We start from the raw sequence: 10,181 nt of genomic DNA, 5'->3' as shown, positions 1-10,181 counted from the left end.
TGGCCAGCCGAGTCCTGTATCAAGGATTGCCACTTCATCTCTGCCTCTGTCGCTCAGAGCTTCCCCTCCTTGGCCAGGCTGGCTGGACCCCCGCTACCCCTGTTGACATTCCCATTCAATCTCCCAGCCCCTTGGCCTGTACCACTGCCCCATCCTTTCTCCTTCCTCAGGCCAGGACTCCCTCCAGCAAATGGCCTTGTGCCATTCTGTGTGGGGCAGCTGAACCTGACCCCCGGCCCCTGTCCCAGGGGGTGTGGGGTGCTGAACCTGACACTAGCCCTGACCTTAAGAGGCTCCTCATCTGGTAGAAAAATCTTCACGCCAGCCTTGTTCCTTCCTCCATCAAGAATTCGCTTGATGTGGGATGCCTGGGTGGCTCAGCGGTTGAGTGTCTGCTTCCAGCTCAAGGCGTGGTCCTGGGGTTCCGGGATCAAGTCCACCATCGGGCTCCCTGCATGGAGCTTGCTTCTTCCTCTGCCTATGTCTCTGCCTCTCTCTGCGTGTCTCTCATGAATAAATAAATAAAATCTTTAAAAAAAAAAAAAGATCTTGCTTGATGTCAGGAGGCCTGTGCCCCTGTTCCCATCTTTGACAATTCCTAGCAATGAGATCTGGGCTTTTACCTGTTGCTCTGAGCCTCACTTTCCTCCTCTGTGAAATGGGATAATAAAGCCAGCCTTGCAGTGTTGCCATGAGGGTCAGGTGGGCTGGCACCTGCAGTCCTGGGGGATGGGTCAAGCAGAGGCTCTGGAGTCAGACTCTAATTATGCTCAGTGCTACCTCTGCTGCTTCCTGGGGGGGGGATGGGGTGAGTCTGAGGAAGTTATTTAACATCTGCAAACTTCATTTTCCTCCTCTGTAGAATGGAGCAAGAAACAGTATCTACCTCCCAGGATTGCTGTGAAGATGAAATGAGACCACACCTAGGAAGGGGTTAGCACAGTGCCCGCTGGTTAAGTGCTCAGTAGATGTAAGATACTATTAAGGGTTGTGATGCTAGACCCAGCACGCAGCAGACCCGCCATGCCTCTCATTCACCCCCTTCCTTCTTGAACCAAGAAGATGGGTTCCATCCATAAGCCCGTTTCTGGACAGGGAAGATCGTGGACAGGGAAGGCTTGGAACCCTTCCTCCCCACCCTGCTCAGTGTTCCAGTTTTATCCCTCCCAAAGCATCACCAACAGATCCTGAAGTAAAGCTAAAACCAGCCCAAGAGAACTATCGAAATTATGGAAAACCCACTTTGGAGATTGTGAAACTTACACTTCCTTTTTCTTTTCTTTTTTTTTTTTAATATTTCATTTATGAGAGAGAGAGAGAGAACAAGCAGGGTGAGCAGCAGAGGAAGAGGGAGAAGCAAACCCCCAGCTGAGCAGGGAGCCTAAGCTCGATCCCAGGACCCTGAGCCGAAGGCAGATGCTTAACAGGCTGAGCTACCCCAGTGCCCCTAAGTTATACTTCTGTTAATCCTGCTACTGTAAAAGCATCAAGGATTTTTCATCAAGACAGAAAAGAAAAACAGAAAAACAGCCAGTGTAAGTTGTAGTGAGACCCACCATTTCAAAACCCGAGAACCCTGCGTCTGGCTGAGCAGTGAGATGGCTGCCTGCGAGCCAGCAGGCCCTGTTATCAGGAAGCCCATTGCCAGAGGTCAGGACAAGGAACTGAAGTGACCCGGAGACAGATCCTAGGACAGGAGGTGTCCTGGCACCACAATAGCTTAAAAGGCTCACTAAATGGCAGCCATTTGCGACTCAGTCTCTATAAATGTGTCTCAGACATTTTGAAGCCCATTTCTGCTTCTTCCCATACCCTCTCTTGGGAGTGATGAGTGCTTTATGTTTATTAACCTCTCTGTGAGGTGGCTTTTCTTTCCAGACTGTGGCAAGGCAGCCTTGAAACCCCTGCATTCCCCGAGGAAACAGGTCAGTGAGACTCGGGGTTAGTGTGTATGAGCAAGGCGTCCTGGGAGGTAAAGGAGGCTTCTTGTTAGGAGGTGGGTATGAGGGGCACCTGGATGGCTCAGTGGTTGAGTGTCTGCCTTCGGTTCAGGGTATGATCCCAGGGTCCTGGGATCGAATCTCACATCAGCCTCCTCACAGGGAGCCTGCTTCTCCCTCTGCCTGTGTCTCTGCCTCTGTGTGTCTCATAAATAAATTAAAAAAAAAAAAAAAAAAAGGAGGTGGATAGGAGAGTGTGCTTGGTGAGTTCTGTGTCCTCAGAGGGTGGGTGCAATTAGGGGCAAGGGGAATCCCAACCAGGAGGGTGAAGGGTCTAGAGACCAGGAGACTCATGGGACCTGGGACAGCTGCCTTATCTCTACAGGTGATCAAGGAAGAGGTTAAGGTGGTACAATTGGCAGCTTCAGGAAGATAGAGTTTATATCTACATAAGAAGGATATCCACATATATGTGGATATCCACATATATCCATAAGAAGGATATCTACATAAGAAAAAAAAAAAAGGACTTTCAAAGTCAGTGGATCTACCAAAGGATGAAATGAGTTAATGAGCTGTCTTGGTAAAGTGATGAGTTCTCTGTCACTAGAGGAATGCAAGCAGAGGCTGGATGACAAATTGGCAAGTCCCTTTTGGCTCAGAGATCCTTCGAATTTTATCTCACACTTCATGTTCTTATCCCCAATCCTTCCCAAACTCCCAGCCCTGAATTTATACCAACCTGACCCAAAAGGCATGACTCAGAAGTGAATTGGTTGGGAGACAATGGATTGAAAAGGGCTGGGCAGCCCAGGTGGCTCAGCGATTTAGTGCAGCCTTCAGCCCAGGGCGTGATCCTGGAGACCCAGGATCGAGTATCATGTCAGGCTCCATGCAGGGAGCCTCCCTGCTTGGAGCCTACTTCTCCCTCTGTGTCTCTCATGAATAAATAAAATCTTAAAAAAAAAAAGAGGGACCATAACCCCTGAGTTAAATATCAAGCTGCATATATATATTTTTTGCATATATTTTCTTTGAGCATAAGACTGTTGTGTCATTGATTGAGTTTGATTCTGAGAGGGAAGTAATAGACAGTTAGTGAAGAAATGCTTAGAATTATAATCAAGCCAAGTTCTCAAAAACATCTTTTCATAGACAGCTGTCTCCAAAGTATTATTGAGGTTAAAAATCCTGATGCAGAAGAAAATATATGGCATAATCCCATTTCAGTAAAACGATGTACTACAATGAGATACCACTTCACATCCATTAGGATGGCAATGATGATAATAATAATAATGGTAATAACCCCCAGATATGTAGATACTTGTACATTGATGTTCACAGCAGCATTATTCACAGTAGCCAAAATGTGAAAACAACTCAGGTGGATGAAAGGATAAACAAAATGTGGCATACACACACAATGAAATATTATTCAGCTGTTACAAAGAACAAAATTCTGTTACATGCAAAAACATGGATAAACCTTGAACACATCATGCTGAGTGAAATAGGTCGGACACAAAAGGACAAATGCTGTGTGATTCCATGTCTATGAGATTCCTAGAAGAGACAAATTCAGAGAGACAGAAAGGAGAGTCGTGGTTGCCTAGAGCTGGTGGGAGGGGAGTGGAGAGTTATTTTTTAACAGGTATAGAGTTCCTGCTTGGGATGATGATAAAAGTTCTGGAAACAGATAGTGGTGATAGCTGTACAACACTGTGGATGTACCTAATTATGTACTTAAAAATGGTTAAAATGGCCATTTTTATGCTATACATATTTTACCAGAGTAAAATAAATGATGTGTCTTTTGGTGGGGATAAGTATGAATGTAGCAAGGTGCCCTGCTGGGGGTTGAGTTTGTGTTTTGTCTATTAGGCGACTGCGTAGACAGACCAGGTCAGAAGGTCACTCAGAAGTGCCTGAAAGGCGTGTCTCTGGGAAAGGAAGGAGGGCCAGCTTCCCACTGTCCTGGGAGAAGGAAATAACCAGCCTCTTGTGTGGATCACCTGGGAAGAACAGTTGGGGGTGGGAATGGCCATGTAGCACAGTCCTCCCAGACCTCTGTGACCCCTGGCATGGGAATGCTCACAGGATGTGGGACAGGTTTACACTGAAGGGCCCTGGGCACTTGGCCTGGAGCCCTTCCCTAGTCTGGGGGAATATTAGCCTCTACCTCTGTGGCCGCTTTGGGAGTGTGGACTTGATCCACAACTTGGGATATGACTCACCAAGACCAGCTTCTGCTGGACATTCATGTTTTCCTACCCCCGCCTGCACACTGCTGCAGCGCTGCATGGGACTGGATGCTACCCCTACCCAAGACACCGGTAAGGACAAGGGGTCCTCCGGATGCATATGAAGAAGATGGTGAGAGCCCTGGAAGAGAGCAGCTCTGCTGCTCATCTGACCTTCTACTGTTACCATCATTTGGGCCTTTAACATTTGAATTCTTGGGACCATTTGGACCACAATGATCACACCCTCAACTATCCAAAGGAACACCTCAGTAACACATGTGAGTGTGCATGTGATTGCACATTATGTGTGAAAATGCCCCGCTAGATGTTTGTGGGAATTTGGGTGATTTTGCCTTACTTCATTGTTGTTTTCTGTATTTGAGATTTTCCTGATTTATACTGAGCATTTATTGTTTTCTCACCATCAGATAAAAGGGAAATTATCACTTTTTATTATTTATTTATTTATTTATTAAAAGTGTTATAAATCTTTTTATAAATAAAAATAAATAAATTTATTTTTATAAATAAAAATAAATAAATTTATTTTTATAAATAAAAATTATGATTTTTATATAAATAAAAATACATTAATTTTTATATAAATTTTATATAAATAAAAATTATAAATTAAAATTATTTATAAATTAAAAATTTATAAATTATAAATAAAAATTATTTATTATAAAATATATTTTTATAAATAAAAATAAATAAAATAAATAAATAAAAAGATTTTATTTACTTATTCATGAGAGACACATGAGAGAGAGGCAGAGACACAGGCAGAGGGAGAAGCAGGCTCCATGCAGGGAGCCCGACTCAGGACTGGATCCTGGGTCCCCAGAATCAGGGCCTGGGCTGAAGGCAGTGCTAAACCGCTGAGCCACCAAGGCTGCCCAAATTATCACTTTTTAAAAGGCATACAACATGGAAGTTCCGCAAAAGATTAAAAATAGAAATACCATTTAATCAAGTAATTCCACTACTGGGTAGCTACTCCGAAAAAGGAAAACACTAATTTGAAGAGATATATGCACCCCTATGTTTATTGCAGCATTATTTACAATAGCCAAGATATGGAAGCAACGCAAGTGTCCATCGATAGATGAATGAATAAAGAAGCGGTATAAATATATATGTACATACATCTGAATGTTACTCAGCCATAAAAAAGAATGAGATTTTGCCATTTGCAGCAACATGCACGGACCTAAGAGGCATGTTGCTAAGTGAAATAAGTCAGACTGAGAAAGACAAATACCATATGATTTCACTCATATGTGGAATCTAAAAAACAAAATAAACGAATAAACAAACAGCAGAAACAGACCCGTACTTCCCCAGGGTGTTGGGGGAAGGTGGGCAAAATGGGTAAAGAGGAGTGGGAGATACAGGCTTCCAGTTATGGAGTGAGTAAGTCACGGGGGTAAAGGCACAGCGTAGGGAATACATCAATGGAATTACAGTAGAGCTGTGTGGGGACAGAGGGAGCTACTCTTGTGGCGAACACAGCCTAACAGGTACACTTGCTGAATCACTGTTGTACCCTTGAACCCAATGTAACGTTGCATGTCAGCTATCCTTCCATTTTAAAAAAAGGCACACAAGTCTTTGACAATTTGTGTCACAACTTACAAATGCCAATGGTGCAAAGTCAAAAATTTAATAGGGTGTTAAATGTCCAATGAATTAGGACGAGTCAGTGTTCAGCTGAGGAAGCCATTCCTGCCAATTCAAGCAGAAAGGAATTCACTACAGGGAATTGGGTGCTCATACAATTGTTAGGAAGGCTGAAGAAGCTTTAGGCAGGGCCTGGAAATGGCTCAGCTGACAACACCACAGGACTGCGTCCCTCCAGGACAGTTGCTACCTCTGCTACTGTCAGAAGTGCTGGGCTCAGAAAGGGCAGCTCCACCTCGGGCTTTAAGAACACATCGCTGTAGATGAGTGAGGGGTCAGGAAGCCACCCTCACCTCTTCCACAACTGCCCCTCCATACTCACAAAGCTGGCAAGGGCTCTATATTAGGTCTCATATTAATCCCCCCCCCCCCCAAGCAAAGCTTTATTGTTTCCATTTGGTTTCCAGCTTGAGAGAAGGCTCCAGGGCGAATTAAAAGCTGCAGGGGCTGCAGGAAGAGGCCAGACAGATGCCCCAACAACAGGGGATGCCAGAGGGGCCCTTCAAGTGTTGTTGGGTTCTCGAGGCTTCTAGTCATGCTTGAAGGTGAGCCTTTTTTTTTTTTAGATATTATTTATTTATTTGTGAGAGACACACACACAGAGAGAGAGGCAGAGACACAGGCAGAGGGAGAAGCAGGCTCCATGCAGGGAGCCTGACGTGGGACTCAATCCTCGGTCTCCAGGATCACACCCTAGGCTGAAGGCAGCGCTAAACCACTGAGCCACCAGGGCTGCCCAAGGGTGAGTCTTTTGAAGAGATACTCATCCAGCCATGCTGGGGGCCAGTCAGCCTGTGGGGTGAGTCAGGTGGTCACCACCTACTTGATGAGCTACACCTTCCCATCCAAGAAATGGTTCTCCAGGTCATAGAGATGGGGGTTCATGCAGCAACAGAACCCAGGGTATGCAGCTCCAGAAGAGCCTGTGTCAGATTCTTCTCTAGCACCATGGTGGCTTCTATGGTGTCCATGCATCCTGGGATGGTTTCTGCAGGTCCCAGAAGAGGGCATGGCCAGTGAGCTGGGTTTGTGTCTTCAGATGCTCGGTGCCATTGCTCTTCTCCTCCATCAGCTCATGGAAGGAGTGGCCTGCATCCAGAGCCACATTGTCATGATCGAAGTAGAAGACCAGAGAGAGGCAGGTGTAGGAGGCGTGCAGTTGCATGTTGACTGGACACTGGACCATGGCCTCTGCCTTGGTGGAATGATTCTAGGAAGCTCATGGGTCATTGGCATAAGGAGTTAAGCTCAAAATACAGTGTTGCCTGGTCCCAGCATCAGAGGATGGCTGTAGAGATGCTCCTAAAGGTTGTAGCTGGAAAAGAGGTTGGAGGGTGGTAGGAAGTGGGAAGAAGGGATGTCCTTGGGTCTGTTTTGTCCAAACACTGTTGAAGCAAGAGGCAGATCTGCAGGCCCATTGGGTACACTGCCTATATTAGTTTCTTAGGGCTGCTGTAAGAAAGTAACAGAGCTGGGTGGCTTAACCAATAGCATATTGTCTCCAGGTTTTAAAGGTTGGGTGTCCAAGAGCAAGGGGCTGACAGGGTCGTGTCCTTCTGGAGGCTGTGAAGGACAGTCTGTTCCTGGCCTCTTGTATAGCTTCTGGTAGTTTGCTGGCAGTCTTTGGTGTTCCTTGGCTTGTGATGCATCAGCCTGCTGTCTGGCTTCATGTTCACGTGACATTCTCCCAGCGGGTGTCCGTCTCTGAATTCCGCCTTTACATAAGGATGCTAGTCATACTGGATTAAGGTTCACTCTACTCCAGTAGGTCTCATCCTAACCAGTTACATCTGCGATGGCCCTATTTCCAAATAAGGTCAATTTTTGCTGTGTTGGGGGGTTAAAACTTGATCCTATGAATTTGGGGGGATATAATTCAGCCTGTAAGTGATACAAAATTGCTGCAGAAACCCCATAGGGTAGTACCTGACATCAGTGTCAATGAAGAGGCAGAGATGACGTTCATCTAGAACTCTAGGAGGTCTGGGCAATGTTTTTAGCTTATTAGATTCGATTCTGCATTAATGAAGGTACTCTAGGAGTAGGTTGGAATGGGTCCTCTGCCAATCCACCACATCCCCCACCTAAATCCAAGATCCTCCACCTGCCTTCTCTGTCTTGGTCATTTTGCAGCTGGCAAAATTCACACCACTGAGCACATGAACCCGGGGTACTGAAAGCAGCAACCAGGAGATGGGAGTTAGACCCCGGCCTCCTACCAACGTGGGTGACAGCCACAGTGAATCAAAACCTAGTGCCATCCACAATTCACTCAACAAACACTCAGTACTCACAGTCATCACCACGTTCTAGAATCTGGTGCCACATGCTGGTAATTAATGTCACAAATCCATTCTATAAGGCTGTACCACTCAAATTTGCTTCTTTATTCTTTCTATCCTGGGACTTTTTTTTTTTAAAGATTTTATTTATTTATTCATGAGAGACACAGAGAGAGAGGCAGAGACATAGGCGGAGTGAGAAGTAGGCTCCACGCAGGGAGCCCGATGTGGGACTCGATCCCAGGACTCCAGGATCACGCATGCCCTGGGCCAAAGGCAGATGGTCAACCACTGAGCCACCCAGGTGTCCCAATCCTGGGACTTTCAAAAAGATAATTGTCTCTTTCCACCCCCCCACACCCCATTTTTTCTTCCTGCGTCCTGGTTATTGTGTGCATGTGCAAGCCAAGCCCAACATTCTCCTTTGATGACAGGTAAATGATTTAGCAGGCAGCAGAGCCAGGAGGCCAAGTTCTTCTCCAAGCTGTGCCACTAACTTGCTGGGTGACCGGGACCCCCATTTCCCCACTTATAAGCAGGGTCATTACTATCGGTCCACCTAGCAGAACTTGGGCAGGGTCCTCAAAACTTGAGGCAGGAGATTGTGATGCGTGGGACTCTCTACTCCATCATCAGCCTCAGGGGCTGGATCTGGTGTTTTCTTTTCTCCTGCAAATATAGGTATCTATTGTATACAAAGTGTTGTGGAAAGGGAACGAGATCATGTGTGGTACAGTTAAGGGTGTTCTCATATAACACTCTTCTATGGAGAGGGGATGAAAACTCAACTTTTCGTGGCTTCAAAACAAATGGAATTCATTGGCTCATGTGATTGGTCCACAGGTAGACCTGTGACCTTTAGGCATGGCTGGATCCAGGGACTCAAACAATATTCCTAGAATCTATCTCTCTCTGAGGATGGATCCTGGGAAAAAGATGGAGGGAGGGAGTGAGAAAGGTGGTGTACAGAGCAAGATGGAGTCACTCATGTCAAGCAGTGACAAAAGCAGCCAAGGGCGTTGCAGCAAAGACCAGATATTGCTGAAACTGTCACAGGCTGACGATGCTCAGAACTGATGACCAGCAGAACTAGGAGAGGTTTGCAAAGACCCAAGACTGATTAAATCCCTTTCAAAAGGGAGAATTTTTGCAGCAAACTGTCAGAGTTTCAAGACACTGATCCTTTTACGTCTAACCACATCAAAAAGGCAGCTGCTGCCTGAGGCTCTGGCCGACTGATCTCTGAACAGAACTGAGATCCTCCACTGCTTGGACATAATAAGGCGCAGGCGCCGGGAGCTGCCCCAGACAGATGGAGACCTCATCTCAGTTGTGTGCTCGCAGATTGACTTCCTGTTGGGTTCATTAACTTCCTACCCCTTGTTGTATCTTGTCTGTTGTGTGACTTTGTATCATGCTTTGCTTTGTGTGACATGTAAAAAGCCATTAAACACGTAGTAAAATGAGATTGAGTTTGGAATCCTGACCCTGCTTATAATTATGTTAACCTTGTTTTATTTTATTTTATTTTTAAAAAGATTATATTTATTTATTATGAGAGACACAGAGAGAGGCAGAGACACAGGCAGAGGGAGAAGCAGGCTTCATGCAGGGAGCCCGATGTGGGACTCGATCCCGGGACTCCAGGATCATGACCTGAGCCGAAGGCAGACACACAACCGCTGAGCCACCCAGGTGTTCCTAACCTTGTTTTATGATTGAATAAAGCTGACATTATGGAAAGGAGACACAACTCCTGTGTGCACCTTCATAGCGTGCTTGCAACACATGAGTACTACAAAGGTGCCCAGAAATAATTCCGCTCTAAAGGAAACAGTGCTGAGTGATATGAGAGGTCTTGGTGAAGCAGAAGAGGATTTCGGAAGAGGAAAGAACAAAAGCATTCATACATTATTTTATTCATTCATCAGGCTGTAAACTTTGTTTCCCATTCTGGGCTTCACACTGGACTAGGCCTGGGGCTCCAGAGAGCTCCTGTTGGCTCCTGGGGAAGGCAGGGAATTTGAACA

The sequence above is a fragment of the Nyctereutes procyonoides genome, unplaced genomic scaffold, assembly GCF_905146905.1.
Source record: "Nyctereutes procyonoides isolate TBG_1078 unplaced genomic scaffold, NYPRO_anot_genome, whole genome shotgun sequence".
NCBI classification, from domain to species: Eukaryota; Metazoa; Chordata; class Mammalia; order Carnivora; family Canidae; genus Nyctereutes; species Nyctereutes procyonoides.
This window is presented reverse-complemented; position numbering follows the sequence as displayed.